This window comes from Balaenoptera physalus (assembly GCF_965194825.1).
Source record: "Balaenoptera physalus genome assembly, chromosome: 5".
Lineage (NCBI taxonomy): Eukaryota > Metazoa > Chordata > Mammalia > Artiodactyla > Balaenopteridae > Balaenoptera > Balaenoptera physalus.
In genome coordinates, this window is record NC_138884.1 from 109,343,617 (window position 1) to 109,358,488 (window position 14,872).

General features: G+C 41.7%; 1 long non-coding RNA gene across 1 annotated transcript in view; it reads right to left on the reverse strand.

Moving 5' to 3' along the window:
• The window catches only part of LOC309660914, a 65,944-nt gene that overhangs the window by 33,095 nt on the left and 17,977 nt on the right, over nucleotides 1-14,872 (reverse strand). The gene's annotated exons all lie outside the window — the stretch shown is intronic.

The following is a 14,872-nucleotide window of genomic DNA, read 5'->3' on the forward strand; positions in this document are numbered from 1 at the left end:
ATAACAAAAAGGGAATTCAGAAAGGGTTAATATTCTCCAGAACCAACTGAATTTACCTGTGCCATGTTGAATGCTTAAGTTCCCAAACAGGATCAGCATAACTTAGCAGAAACGCCAAGAAATTCGAGGTCAGAAAAGCTGGTTTCAAGCCTCAGGCGTAATAATAACGTTAAGTCACTTAAATTTTAGACCTCAATTCTTTAATGAAAGAGGACTATAAAATTTCACAGGTAACTTAGGTATTAAATAGAAAGCAAAGCAGTCTAATATTCATGTCCATTTGCAGAATGAGACAGATCACAGACACACACATGTGGGCACACACATGAACACACACATACACTTTCAACAAAATTTTAGAATGTTCTTAAACTCCATAAAACCTATTCGTAGACTCTCGATAAGAATCTCTACAAACATATCATCTACTCATTCTTATGAAAGATACAATGTTAATGTTTAATCAAAACAACATATATATATGTGTATATATACACATATATATGTGTATACGTGCTCCATGTAGCAAAGATATATTTCATAAACTCTTATTTCTTTCTCCAAAGGATTGACAATCACCTCATTTCAGACACCCACATAACAGCTAGTGATAATGGCAACTTCTACTTTTGAGGGATTACCCAGCACCTATCAAATGTTTGCACACAGATCCCAAGAATCCTAACCACATAGTTAATAACATTTTCATATGTTGCCTCTCTTTTGAATCCAACTGCTAAAGAAAAAAATCCTTAAAAAGCCTATCCAAGGAATGTAAAAGGAATGTATGCTTTTCAACAAATTCATTTAAATATCCATATTATGGGATACTTATCCCTCTATCCATCTTTTACTCAGCGTTCCTATCAGCCACAGGGCAATTATTAATGCGTACATTTCTTATTATTTTCTCTTACATTTCTTTCAGTTGAAATTAAGCTTCACAGACTAACATCTTCTATCATAGTCACATTGCCTTTTCACATGTCAGACTTGATCTTTTTCCCTGAATTTTACGAAGTGATATTTATGTCCAATTACAATTTTAAAGAAAAAATAATTTATATAGTCTCTTCTAAGCTTTAACATATCATAGTGCCACACTTTTCTTCATGCCATGCCCTCTTCTTCCAGTGCTCTCTCTCCACTTCACCCCACATACACTCTGCTGTCTATCAAACTCCTATGTAATTAAAATGAGCCTTAGTGAAAAAAAATCCCATGAGGACTGCTCCTTTTGGACTCTTCTACGTACAACAAAAAATGCTTTTCCCCTTTTTTCATTGAGTGGAGGAAATGATTTTGACTAACCCTAGAGGATGCTCTTAGACAGGGAAAGAGGGATGAAGAGTTGGTTTTGCTTCATGCATGCCAAAGGCAGCTATGGAACTTGAGCTGTCATCACAGCCCTCAGGCTACTGGTCTACCTTGGGATGTTAAAGGTGACATGTCTGCTCTTCCCTCATGGAGCGCCATCCACCCCTCTCTCCATGAAGAAGGGGATAAAGGCTGCTTATCAAAACCTGTTTATTCTATATATCAAGAGTAGGAGAGAGATTGAGAGGCCTCCCTGAGATGCTTCCATGCTCTGGCTTATCTGCTCTTCCACCAGGAAGAAAGCTTTTGCTGCCTGATCCATCTTCCTCCCAAGTTTCTTCTGCATGTGAGAAAGGGGCAAGGTACCTGGAGTGCAGCTGGTCTACTGCATACAAAAGCAACCAAAAACACTCATGTCCAGGACACTCACTTTTGGGTAGTTGATTCTCACCCTGACATAGCTGCATGTGGCCAGATAAGGTCCATGAGCCCCAGTTCCACACATCACTGCATCCCCATCACTGTGCCACACTTCTCACCCACCCTTTAGAACCCAGCTCAAGCATCCCCTCCTCTCAGAAGTATTTCCTCAGACATCCCCTCCTCTCAGAAGTATCCGCTTTCCCTTTTCCGGCACACAGAATTCCTGTCTTTGCATCCGCTTCACACCATGAATACAATCCTTATTACACTATATTGCAATCTTGTCTGTTTCCCTCAATAGACTGTGAGCTTGGTTCTGAATCCCAGTTAAGAAAGTAGATCAATTTAACTGAATAGTCACAATGTGCCAGGTAGGATGCAAAATACTTCATATAGATTAGCTCATTGATTTCTCCCGCCAAACACATTACTACCCCCACATTTTACAGATAAGAAAACTCACATTGGGAAAATTTAAGTAACTTGCACAAGGTCACACAACTAGAGTCAGGATTTGAACCCAAGCAGCCCAATGCCTAACCTACATTTTTTTAACTACTATACTATATCACCTCCCTTTAAGACATGGAATTCTAAAGGATGAAGAGCAGTCCACTGGGTGGGCAATGGAGAGCAGGCAATCTGGACTCAATAACCTACAGATGTAAAGGCTCAAAAGTACAAAGTCAGATGTTGTTTATGAGACGGCAGTGGCTAGTGAGTCAGCAAACTAGGTGAGAAAAAAGTCTTGAAAAATTTGTTTTTCCAAAATAAAGGATTTAGAACTTAAACTTCATCCTTTAACCACCTGGGAGTCATTGAGGGTTTTAAGTAGAAATGGGACAAGATTATATTTATATTTTAGAAAGATATTTTTGTTGGCAGTGTGGATGATTTAAGAGAATAGAATTTAAAAGTTGCACTGGGCAATAAAACAATGACTATTATGTGTCAGGCATTGTACCAGGTTCTGGATTGGGAGACACGAGGTGGAGGATAGTATAAGAATGAGGAATAATGATCCCTAACCTCAAGATATTTGCAGAGTGGAAATGAAAGGAGACATACACAATGACAAAAGACAAATCATGACTACACATTAAGTGAGGGCACTAGTTAAAATACGAACAAAATGCTGACAGTATACAAAGATGAGAATGGTTATCATATGGCACCCTTTCCTGCATTTCCTTCCCATGTTCTGCCAATATCCTATAAGAAGGCAAAAGGTGGAGAGAGGAACTAGGCACCGTGATAAAAGCTACAGGGTGGATAAGATATGGGAAACATGTGACACAACTCCTCCCTCCAGGCCCACAGAAGATATCATCCCTGAATCATGGCTCTTTCTGCAGAGTGCAGAGGTGAGCTCAGGCACCTTCTCACATCATCATAGGCACCCACATCCAGCGGATCAGGTTGGCTTCCAAGGTAAAACTATTTGCCCCCGGAGAGAGCTAGAACTTCTAATGTGGGATGAATGGTTATAGTAAAGGGTGGCTACCTTAGAAGGAGAAAGAAGACAAGTTTCCCTCTTCAGTTTATCCTGCTGTTATTACAGGTGACCACAAACTAGAAAGCGCTTGAAAAATGCTATTTCAATCAGGAGTTAGAAAAATAAATATCCTTTCTCTATCCCAGGCAGGACAGCAAGGCAGATATCCATGTATAACTTTGTGGTCACTGATAGTGACTTTCCACTATGAATTGAGCCCAGAGTCTAACAGCCTATAAAGCTGCACAATTAGCTGAGGGCGATTGTGTATGAGAAAAGGCAGGAAAATGATCTTTTAATTAAAGAGTGCTCAAATAAAGCCACTTTCAAAGTCCTTTCTGCCCTCATGTGACTTCTATGGGTGTAATACACAGGGTGACTCCACTCTCCTCTAGAAACCTCCAGGAACATCCTCCCACTGTAACTGACCAGAGAAGAGGAAGAAGCTCCCTTTTTAATCCTTCAGGAGCTGCCTATGTAATCCTCCCAACAACCTTATGAACATCCGCATTTCACAGATGAGAAGAACAAGGGGCAGAAGAGTTTGGTAACTATCCCAGCGATGTCCAGCTCTGTAGCAAGACCAGGATGTGAATTCAGGTCTGTCCACCCCGAAGATGCTCCAGCCACTGCACCTTGAACTCCTTCTGTGGCTGCAGCCGTACTTTAACAGGTTCTGTCCAGGAGGCCTGTCTGGAACACTGGGCCCACTGACTTTCACTTAAACCCGTCCCAGGCGGTAGAAATGAGATCAGCAGGAAAAATTCCCAAAGTTAACCACTCTGTGAAGGAAAGAAGAGGGAAAATCTAGACTTTTAGCCCTTGGGAGCAAGCAAAGGAGGCTAAGGTATCTTTTTATCGATAATCCCATTCAGCTTCACCTCAAAAACCCCACATTCTGGTTTGTGTGATTCTGGCCAGTTGGGACTAACATTGGATTTTTTTTATATCACAGGCCCAAATAACACTTTGTGGCAGAACTAAAGTCATCCAGTATAGTCCTATTTGCCTAATGCCCTTATCTAGGTGGACTGGGTTAGCACGGCCTGCCAAGAAGACTGATGAGAGCTCTGCCAATGTAAGGGGGGACGATCACATCCTTTCACTTACAGTCGTGTTTAGCAGAAAGAAAGTGAAACTTTAAAAAGAGAGATTTCCTTCTTTACCTTGTCATCCTTCCCTCCTGTCAAAAACAGACTTTGGTCCAGATAAAGATGGCCCAGTTGGAAAAGCAAGAGAAATAATAGTTTGTTCTACGGTTTTGAGTTATAATGGGCCCAGGTCAGATGATTTAAGCATAATTGAAGGGTTCCTTCCCTATTTTTTTCTCCCAAGTTGACTTTAACTGTAACTGATGTTCACTTTATACGGTAATTCCGGAATCTTTAACTTCCCCCCATCCCTATCCCAATTCCCATGAGGATTAGACTCCACTCTTAGCTTGGAGAGAAGTGAATGGATTTGAGAGCTCTGCCGAAGTAGATTCCAGGACTTGGTAATTGATGAGATGTTAGAAGGAAGAGGAAAGAATCTAGGATGACTCCCAGGTTTCTCCACAGAGTTCCTCATCTTCTCGTTGGCGTATCAAGAACAAGCAATAGCTCTGGTTCTGCACAGAAAATTGGCCTCAAAAAATGCCATTTCCCCTTGATGGTCCAGAAACTAAAACTGCACACACCTTTACATAATCAACTAAAAGAAGAGTAATAGGAACATGAGTTTGTAGCAGAAAAAATATATAGATAGGCTCCTGACTTGCAGCAGGAGGGCTCAACAAAAGATAGCCCTTGTACTTTCAGGTCGTTTCAATCCCAAGTATTTCTTAGTTAGAAAGACTTGTGCAGATAAAGATAAAAATTGTGGATTAACACTTGGTTTAACTACTTTTTGCTTTGATGTGCCCAGTGTGTTTGCAAGTTTGAGAAACCTCAAGCATTCCTTACTATGTACACCTCCGTACCCCTCCTAAAACTACCCTCCCTATATATGCTTTTCTGTTTTGTTTATAAAAGCATGCACCAAAGCACAGTTCAAAATTAGTGCAAAAAAATGCATCGCTGTTTTTTTTTTCAACTTTGGTTATCATAAATGAGTTAACAAATGTTTAATGTGTGCCTATAATATGAAGACCTGATGTAAGAATATAGGTTAGGGTGTCCCCAGAGAAAGAGAACGAGGAATAGCTTTCTTGACATAAAAGAACCCATTTTGGCCTAAACCATTTTGTGATCTAAGTCTGGCCACAATGCTTGCCCTTGAACAGGTCTCAGTAATCAATGATCTTAAGGGAACAAAGGAATGCAGGAACACAGAAAAGGCAGTCAAACTAACACACCATTGTAAAGCAATTATACTCCAATAAAGATGTTAAAAATAAATAACAATGCAGTGATAAAAACGGAGTCCTAGTTCCTCTTCAAGGGATATACATAATAATATATCTTTGAGTTCTGCAGGAACTAAGGACCCCACCCAGGTGGAGGACATGGCGATGTTGACCCTCCAGACTTTAATCAACTAAAGCTTGGACTCCCTCTATCTCTGCCCCAGTTTTATGCTGAATTCTCCTCTGCTCAAGCCTCTTCATGAATACGCATGTACCCTTAGCTTAAAACTTCCCCAATTTTGGGCTTCCCTGGTAGCGCAGCAGTTAAGAATCAGCTTGCCAATGCAGGGGACACTGGTTCAAGCCGTGGTCCGGGAAGATCCCACACGCCACGGAGCAACTAAGCCCATGCGCCACAACTACTGAAGCCTGCACGCCTAGAGCCCGTGCTCCACAACAAGAGAAGCCACCGCGATAAGCCCGCACACAGCACCAAAGAGTAGCCCCCGTTTGCCGCAACTAGAGAAAGTCCGCGTGCAGCAATGAAGACCCAAAGCAGCCAAAAATTAATTAATTAATTAATTAAAAAAAAAAAAAACTTCCCCAATTTTGCTGCTGAGGAGGCACTGCTTTGGGAAAGATTCCCCGATGTTCTCCTTACTTGCTGCCAACTAATAATAAGTCTTTCCTTCTCCCCATCTTTGGCTTGGTTGTGTCTATTGGTTTGACACCAACCAAGAAGTGAACCAGTAAACCAGTTTTTGGGTAAAACACTACTGAAAGGAATATATATCTATCTCAACTTTCCAGCTGGAAAAGGTGGAGTTGCTTATAGCAGCACACAGAAGTGGTTGTGTATAGCTTGGGAGCTCTAAAGATAGCCTGAAGTTATTATCATACACACAAAAAAAGCTTCCAAGTCTCATATTTTAGGTTATACGTTCATAGAAATTTTACGTTATACTCCTAAACATATGTTTGCTTTTTTATTACAGTTATAGAAAGAGATGCCCCATGCTTGTTCTGCAGTTTTACATAACTCCTGTCACATCCGCATGTGTCCAGATGTAGCCATATCTCAGTGGAAGGAATGCTGACTTCAAGTTTCTGTCTTAAAGACCATAGCCCTGCCACACACTTGGCCCAACACAGAAATAGAGCTCTGCCTCCTTACTGATGTAAGTGATGTCAGCCTTTTTCCTAAGTTCTCTATCCTGACCCATCTTACTCTCTGCTTGCCACTGTTGAATCAGTTTTTGATCCATTTCTCTTCACTTTATATTGATCCTTGGCACTGTTTTCTGGCTTTGACATTTAGCTTGCCCCTTCCTCCTCATTCTGGAAACTCCCTACATTGTTTTGATACACCTTTGTCTCTCCCAGCACCAGTCTGTACTTTTGCTCAGACTGTCAGCATGATACACCCCCATCAGCTTCTCCCAGCACCCAGGAGTGAGTCCTCCAAAAAATGCTATTATGTCTTACAAAGTGTTAAGAAGACCAAGCCTGGCTCAAGTAATATTCAGTGTATTAGCTTCTTAGAGCAGTCATAACAAATTACCACAAACAGGTGGCTTATAACAACAGAAGTTTATTCTCTCACAGCTCTAGAGGCCAGAAGTCTGAAATCAAGGTGTGAGCAGGGCCATGCTACTTCCAAATGCTCTAGGGGAGAATCCTTCCTTGCTTCTTCCAGCTTCTGTTGGTTGTCAGTAAGCTTTGGCCTTCCTTGGCTTGCAGCTGCATGACTCCAACCTCTGCCTCCATCTTCACTTGCATTCTCCCTGTGTTTGTCTATGTCTCTGTTTTCTCTTCTTGCAAGGACACCTGTCACTGTATTAGAGCCCATGCTAATCCAATGTGACCTCATGTTAACTTATTACATCTGCAAAGACCCTATTTCCAAATAAAGCCATATTCTAAGGTTCCAGGTAGATATGAATTGGGGCAAGGAGGAATACTATTAATACCATTACCCCAATAAGCATTGATTCCTTTCTTTGTAATGTGAGGAAAGGGAGAGGAATGATGGGCTACATGATGTGTATTAAAATCAAGTTTCTTCAAATAGTTTGACAGGGCTATGAAGTTCTTCAATTCTAGCGTCCTCTCTGAGACACTTTCTTGTCATTAAATAGTGTATATACTTTGGGGTATCTGAGGCAATCACCACAATTCGTGAGGTCCCAGGAATGATTCTGCATCTCATCTTGCTTTGATTGGACTGTATCACACACACCCCAGAGTCCTAGGAGGAATCAAGTCCCACACACTCCTGATTACTTTGTTTGCCTTAACTAGACACTATGCACTCCATCTGATCAATGATTGATGTTCATATCTCTCACAGAAAGTGTTCACTAGCTGCTTTTGAATTAAATAAATAAAACAATACCAATAACAATTACACACTTAACATTCACTGAGAGTTTACTGTGTTCTAGGCCAACACTGTTAAACAGAAATATAATGAAAGCCATACATGTTATTTTTAAATATTTTGGTAGCTACATTTTAAAAAGTAAAAAGAAATGGGTAAAACTATTTCCATAATATATTTTTTTAACCCGATACGTCTAAAATATTATCATTTCAACCCAACATATCCAAAATATTATAATTTCAGTATTTTAAAATTCTTAATAAGAATTTTTAATTTTCTCTTTTTTTTTTCATTCTAAGTCTTCAAAATCCAATGTGTGTTTTCTATCTACAGAACATCTCAATTCAGACTAGCCACATTTAGGAGCTCAGTAGCCACACTTGGATAGTGACTACCATATCAGACAGGGCAGTTCTAGGCACGATGGTAAATACTTTACAAATACTATTTATTTAAATGTGATGACAAACTGCAAGAAGATAATATTTGTGTTTCCATTTCTTAGATGAAGAAACTGAGGCTGTGAGAGGTTACATAATTTGCCCAAGGAAACAGAACTAATGATTGGCATAGCCAGGATTCAGGTGTTTTTGATAAGATCCTATGCTCTTAACTGTTGCACTACATTGCCACTCAACCTGCATAGATGGATTGGTGGATGAATATACAGTTCTTTTGAGGTTATTCTTTGGATTCTTGGTTCTTTGTTTTCTTTTTTCCTGCTCACTTCCTTCCAACAAGCAAGTACATATACATACATACACACAGACACACGCGCACACACACACACAAGCGTAAATATACATACACACATACACATGCACTCATCTGCTGGGCCAGTATTTTTCAACCATTCCCAAAGTAGTTACCACCTGCATCAGAACCACCTAGACTCACATTCCCAGTATCCACCCCTATATGATTCTCTTCCAGTAGGTTAAGGAGAGCTCATGAACCTATGCTATTAATTTCCCCGAATAATGATTTGGATGTCCATAAAAGCAGTGTTCATAACCTTGGCTAATATTAGAATCACCTGGAGCTTTAGAAATACCATGCTTTGGCTCCATTTACAAACATTCTGATAGAACCAGTTTCGGAGAGGACCTGAGCATCAGTATTTTAAAATGGACAGCTGGGGTTGAAAATTCTGCATTGAAGTTTGAGATCCAGTCTCATCATGCTTCTATGTTCCCAGCCAGTCTGGATAATTATGCATAATAATGTTTAGAAGAATCCAGAGAAACGAATTTAAAGCTCTGTGCTTCCAGGTGTCCAGGTGGTCAATTAGGACTAGGAGCCAAACTGAAAGCAGCAATCAAGCCTTTATTCACTCACTGCAACAATGCAAGCAAGAGGCGAAAAAGAAAAGCCGGCTCCCCAGTGCTCCATTTTTTCCCCACAGAACGGTACCAGGCGAGGGCTGGTGGATGCAGCACAGATGGAAAGGATGCCCTGAATAAAAGGTTCCTACGTCTCTATGGACATGTGGGCCAGAGGGATGGGGGGGTGGGGGTAGAGATAGAAAGGTACTGAGTCAAAGTGGACAAAAGTGCCTTGGAATGGAAGTGCCTGCCTAGGAATACAGACACGCATTTATGAGAATAGCTGGTCTGGGGGTGGACGGCGGGGAGGTCCTGATCCTCGACTGCATCTCCCTCCAGAAAACAGCAATGCTAGTCTGGTGTAAGGAGGGCAGCTTCCCCCATTCTGAGTTAGGCAAAGCTAGTCATGTACCTTCACTGCATTCCACAGAGACCCCTACACTACATGATGCCTTAGACACCCAATTCTCAGCTCCTCCGGCCATTCCAAGTACTCCTTAGGAATTTTTGTCAGTTAAAAATGACAGAAAACCGGGCTTCCCTGGTGGCACAGTGGTTGAGAATCTGCCTGCCAATGCAGGGGACACGGGTTCGAGCCCTGGTCTGGGAAGATCCCACATGCCGAGGAGAAACTAGGCCCGTGAGCCACAATTACTGAGCCTGCGCATCTGGAGCCTGTGCTCCACAACAAGAGAGGCCGCAATAGTGAGAGGCCTGCGCACCACGATGAAGAGTGGCCCATGCTTGCAGCAACTAGAGAAAGCCCTCGCACAGAAACGAAGACCCAACACAGCCAAAAATAAATTAATTAATTAATTAATTTTTTAAAAAATGGCAGAAAACCAATTTAAACTAGCTTGCACCATAAAGTTCTTGTTCCAAGCTGCTAAGCAGTCAGACCAAAGGAAGGGCTGACTTTAAGTGTGGTGAGATATGGAGATTCAAATATCTCAGGAGGATTACATGGGTTATATGCAAGTGTAATTTTTTTATAAGGGACTTGAGCAGCGGCTGGTTTTGATATCTGCAGGGGGTCCTGGAACCAATCCCCCAGATACCAAGGGACGACTGTACCTCTGAACATGACACCAGCCATTTAGGAGAGAGGGCAGTGACATTCCTGGCTTCTCACAACTTCTAGTGTGATCTCCCACGTAGAAATAACACGTTCCCTGTACAGTTTCCCTCACTCCCTACTCATCTCCCATAGAATCTCCGTGGAGGAAACCAAGGAAACTGAACCCAGCCCAGGGCTATTTGCATCCCTAAGCACACTAGCCCATCACAATCAGGAGAGTTCAAGCTGCTTATAAAACCAAACTAATTTGATCTACTTCATATAATGGCACTTGGTACTTAACTTTTGTTTCCAGTCATCAAGGAAGAAATATTAGGTAATGGAAAGAATTTAGTCTTTGAAATTACATAGATGGTGGTTTGAGTTCAGTCTAACGTAGTTTCCAGCACATAGTAGGTGTAGATGTTAAGGTCTTTCTCTTCCCCACCTGGACAGTTCAGTTCAAATGTAATGGAGTGGAAGAAAACTTGAACTAAAAGCCAGAAAATTTGTATTCCAGTCCTCCCTCTGCCACTCATTTCTTCTGTGACCTTGTTAAAGTGATGTAGGCTCAATGTTCCTTGGATCCCTCATTCCTCAAATGAGAATAATAATGCCAGTCTACGTTATTAATAATAATGCCAGTCTTGCCTCCAGACTATTGTGGGGATTAAATAAATGAATGTTCATGAATTCATTGTGAAAAGTATAAAGAGCTATCCAGATATTAGGGATCACATTGGGTCATAGCCCTCATCAATAATCTCTGGGACAGCCTTTAGGGAGCAAGAATGCCGGCAGAAAGAATGCAAAGTGGCTGTTTCCTTTTGCAAGGTCACTGCTGTGCTACGGACATTGACAAGCCTGAAGAAAATGGACGCCAGCTACTAGGAAAATCCTTCATGCAACAGAAGATTTTTGTCAGCAGAGCTGAGCAGAATGCCAACTCACAGACGGCTCCCTAAAAGCCTGGTTAACTTCCTGATCAACCTTTTGAAGCAACTTAGAAAAGTCATCACAAACCATAGACTCCCGGAAGTTTAGACTCGGAAGACTACCTCAGAGAAGTCACAAGTCCAAATGCTTCATTTTCCAGTCGAGGAAACTCAGGCCCAGATTCACACAGCTACTTTCAAATCCACATTTCTTTCCACTGTGCTAAATATTTCCTTGTGATATAAATTAGGAAGGAGAAATTCTCAAAATCCTCAAACACCTCATTTAACTAGATTCCGTACTGCACAGAGCCCTTCAACCTGGACCCCAGAGGGGGTTGAACCTTCATAAGATTCAGAAATTGGGAAGAAATATGGGCAGGATACGGAAGCCCCAGAGACAGCATAATTTATAAAAGCAGCATGGCATTTGAGGCACTTCAGATGAAAGTCACCACAGAAATGCCCGACTTTTCATGAAATTACTAAAAGGAAAAAGGTGTTTCACATTATATTACAGCTTGCAAGGTTTCCATTAAATTTCAAAGCTGCCCTGTTTAGTTAAAAGACTTTTCTGAAATGACTAACTTTAGAGTTTTAACTTTTCTGTGGTAATTTTACCATGACCCTGTAAATGTTTCCCTTCAGGCTGGACGCAGGATTTTGTCATGGAAGAGGTGCCACCAGAACAAGGGAACCCGTAGCCTAGGAGTCTTGTGACCCCATTAGGAAGTGGGAAGCCTCTATTTCTTTATTCGTTGGAACACTATAATCCTGTTAGGATACTCAGAGAGTTGTGTTCAGCCAAACAAAAGTTGCTCACAGAGGATGTGCTTGTAAACACATGTACGCACACAACTAATATAAGCTTGGAGCTGGGCCCCCTCTTCCCACCTGCAAGGTAAACACTTAAAGCAGCTCCTAACCAGAACTACTTATTTCCTTGATTAAATAGTTAGAAATAAGGCCCCAAGCTTTCATAAATGAAGCACCCTTTGTTACCTTCTGCTATAATTTTAATTGTGGCCACCCCAAAATAATATGTTGGAATCCTACCCCCAGTACCTTACATTGTGACCTTATTTGGAAACTGTGCCCTAATAAGAAGAGGAGACAGACACACACAAAGAAAACACCATGTGACAACGGAGGCAGAGGTTGGAGTAGCGCATCCACAAGCCAGTGAAGGTCAAGGATTGCCAGCAACCACAGAAGCTAAGAGAGAGGCCTGGAACAGGGTGTCCCCTGGAGCCTTCAGAGAGAGCACAGCCCTGCTGACACCTTAATCTTGAACTTCCAGCCTCCAGAACTGTGATGCAATAAATTTCTGTTGTTTTAAGCCATCTAGTTTGTGGTGCTTTGTTACGACAGCCCTAGGAAACCAGAAGACACCTTCCAACTCCATGGAGGATGAAAACTCAGACATGGGACAAGAAAATGCAAAGAGAAAGGAACAAGAAGCGACTGGGCCAGTGTTCAGGGCCTCCCAAGCCTGGCAGGCTGGGCGCTTCAACTCATTTGAAAAATGGTCTGTCCTGTCTTACAGTTGTGGAGAAAGAGCAGAGCAGGAAGTCCACCTTTACTGCTGACCTAGCATCATAAAAATAATTAGCAAATTGCCACAAGGTGCTCCTGGAAGGTGATTCACACCTCGCTGCCGTTCAGCCTGAAAGAGCAGCAGAGCGGCCGGCCAGCATGTTAATGCATCACTTTCAGAGGAAATGGCTGTGTTTATGAACAGATATTACTCTAAATTGTTCTCCACAGCACAGAACATATTTTCTGCACCGGGGACCTCCATATTTGGCTCACAGAGAACACTCTCAGGTGTGGGATGAAGGTCACATCGATCCTCTTAAGTGGATGTGACAGTTCCAACCAGGTTCCAAAGCCAAAGGGCAGCCGGTCAGCTCGCATGGAAACAGGAAGCTTGGTCAGGCAGCTTCCCAGAAACGGGCTCAGAAACAGGAAGGTCAGTGTGCAGGACGCAGGCCTCAAAGTCAGAAACTGTAGAGCTTCGTAGGCGTATAAGCATCTAGGAAAGAAAAACTTAAGTGCCTTGCTCAAAATACCTTTAGTAAGATGTTCTCAAACTTGATCTCCAGCTCCTCATCAAGTTCTAATAATGAGGCTCTCATTCTGCAATTTAAACCAAAGTATGCTTTACTTTATGTATATATGCAAGAGATCATCTCAGGGCTATCACTTTAATTTTCATTTTCTATTATTCGTTGAGAAGATAAACGTTGACCTTACATATGGAAAAAACCGAGCCAGGCGGGCAGGGTAAGTGATGGTCTTTGCCACCATTTGTTACCCCCTTGACATTCCAGACACTGTGCTGAACTCTTCAGTTGCATGATGTCTTTTTTCATCCTTGCCCAAGCCTATGAGTCAGGACCTATGATTATTCCTGAGTTGCAGATGAGAAAACTGAGGAACAAGTAATTTCCATGAATTCCAGTGTCCCACAACAAGTTAGAGCAAAGGTGTGATTGAAGCAGAGGTCTGTTTGCCATCAAAGCCTGTGCTATATATACTGTCATCTTTGCAATGGAAAACAATTCCAAAAACGGGTTGATTCCAACACTATGAGTGAGTCTCCCTTGACCTCTGAGACATTCTCTACCTTTCCCAGGGCAGGTAAGGATTGGTAAACTGTAAAGTGCCATCCTCAAGCAATGAACAAGCTTTTCTTTGCCCTTTCTGGCAATGCTTGGCAAGTGCCCAGCAGGTAATTTTTCTGCTTCGGAAGGATTTTGAGCAAAGCCAGCATGGGGAGGACAAGTGGGTGTGCTCCACGTAAGGCAGGCAACAGGAGCTAGCAACTGGATTTTATTATGACATTGGTAGCAAGGGAAAAAGGCACAGAATGAAATGGATTCTCCGTTGGTGTGGGAACAAGAGAGTGAAGGAAGTCTCTAGACAAAGATGGTAATTAAATCAACACGATCAGGGTACAGAACCATCTTTTTCTCCCTTGTGAGAGTCTCTGACCCACAGAGGGAGAAATCAATTGAGAGCTTTGAACAAAAAGCAACTCATTTAGGATTGTTATCTCGCCCCTCCCTTTTGGGACCTATAAAATGTCTCACTCGTCTGCTTTTAAATCAAAAACAGAGAATTTCATTCAATAAGTTCCACATATGGTTATACAAACTATGGTACAGCACAGATTGGAGTAGCATGCTCTCATTAGAAGTCATATTTTCAATGCAAATCAAAACTACTATGAGGCATCACCTCATACTGGTCAGAACAGCCATCACTAAAAAGTCCACAAATGATAAATGTTGGAGAGGGTGTGGAGAAAAGGGAACTTTCCTACACTGTTGGTGGAAATGTAAATTGGTATAGCCACTATGGAGAACAGTATGGAGGTTCCTTAAAAAACTAAAAATAAAATTACCATATGATCCAGCAATCCCACTTCTGGGTATATATCTGGAGAAAATTATAATTCGAAAAGATACATGCACCCCAATGTTCATAGCAGCAATAGCCAAGACATGGAAGCAACCTAAATGTCCATTGACAGATGAATGGATAAAGAAGATGTGGTACATATGTACAATAGAATAGTACTCAACCATAAAAAAGAATGAAATAAT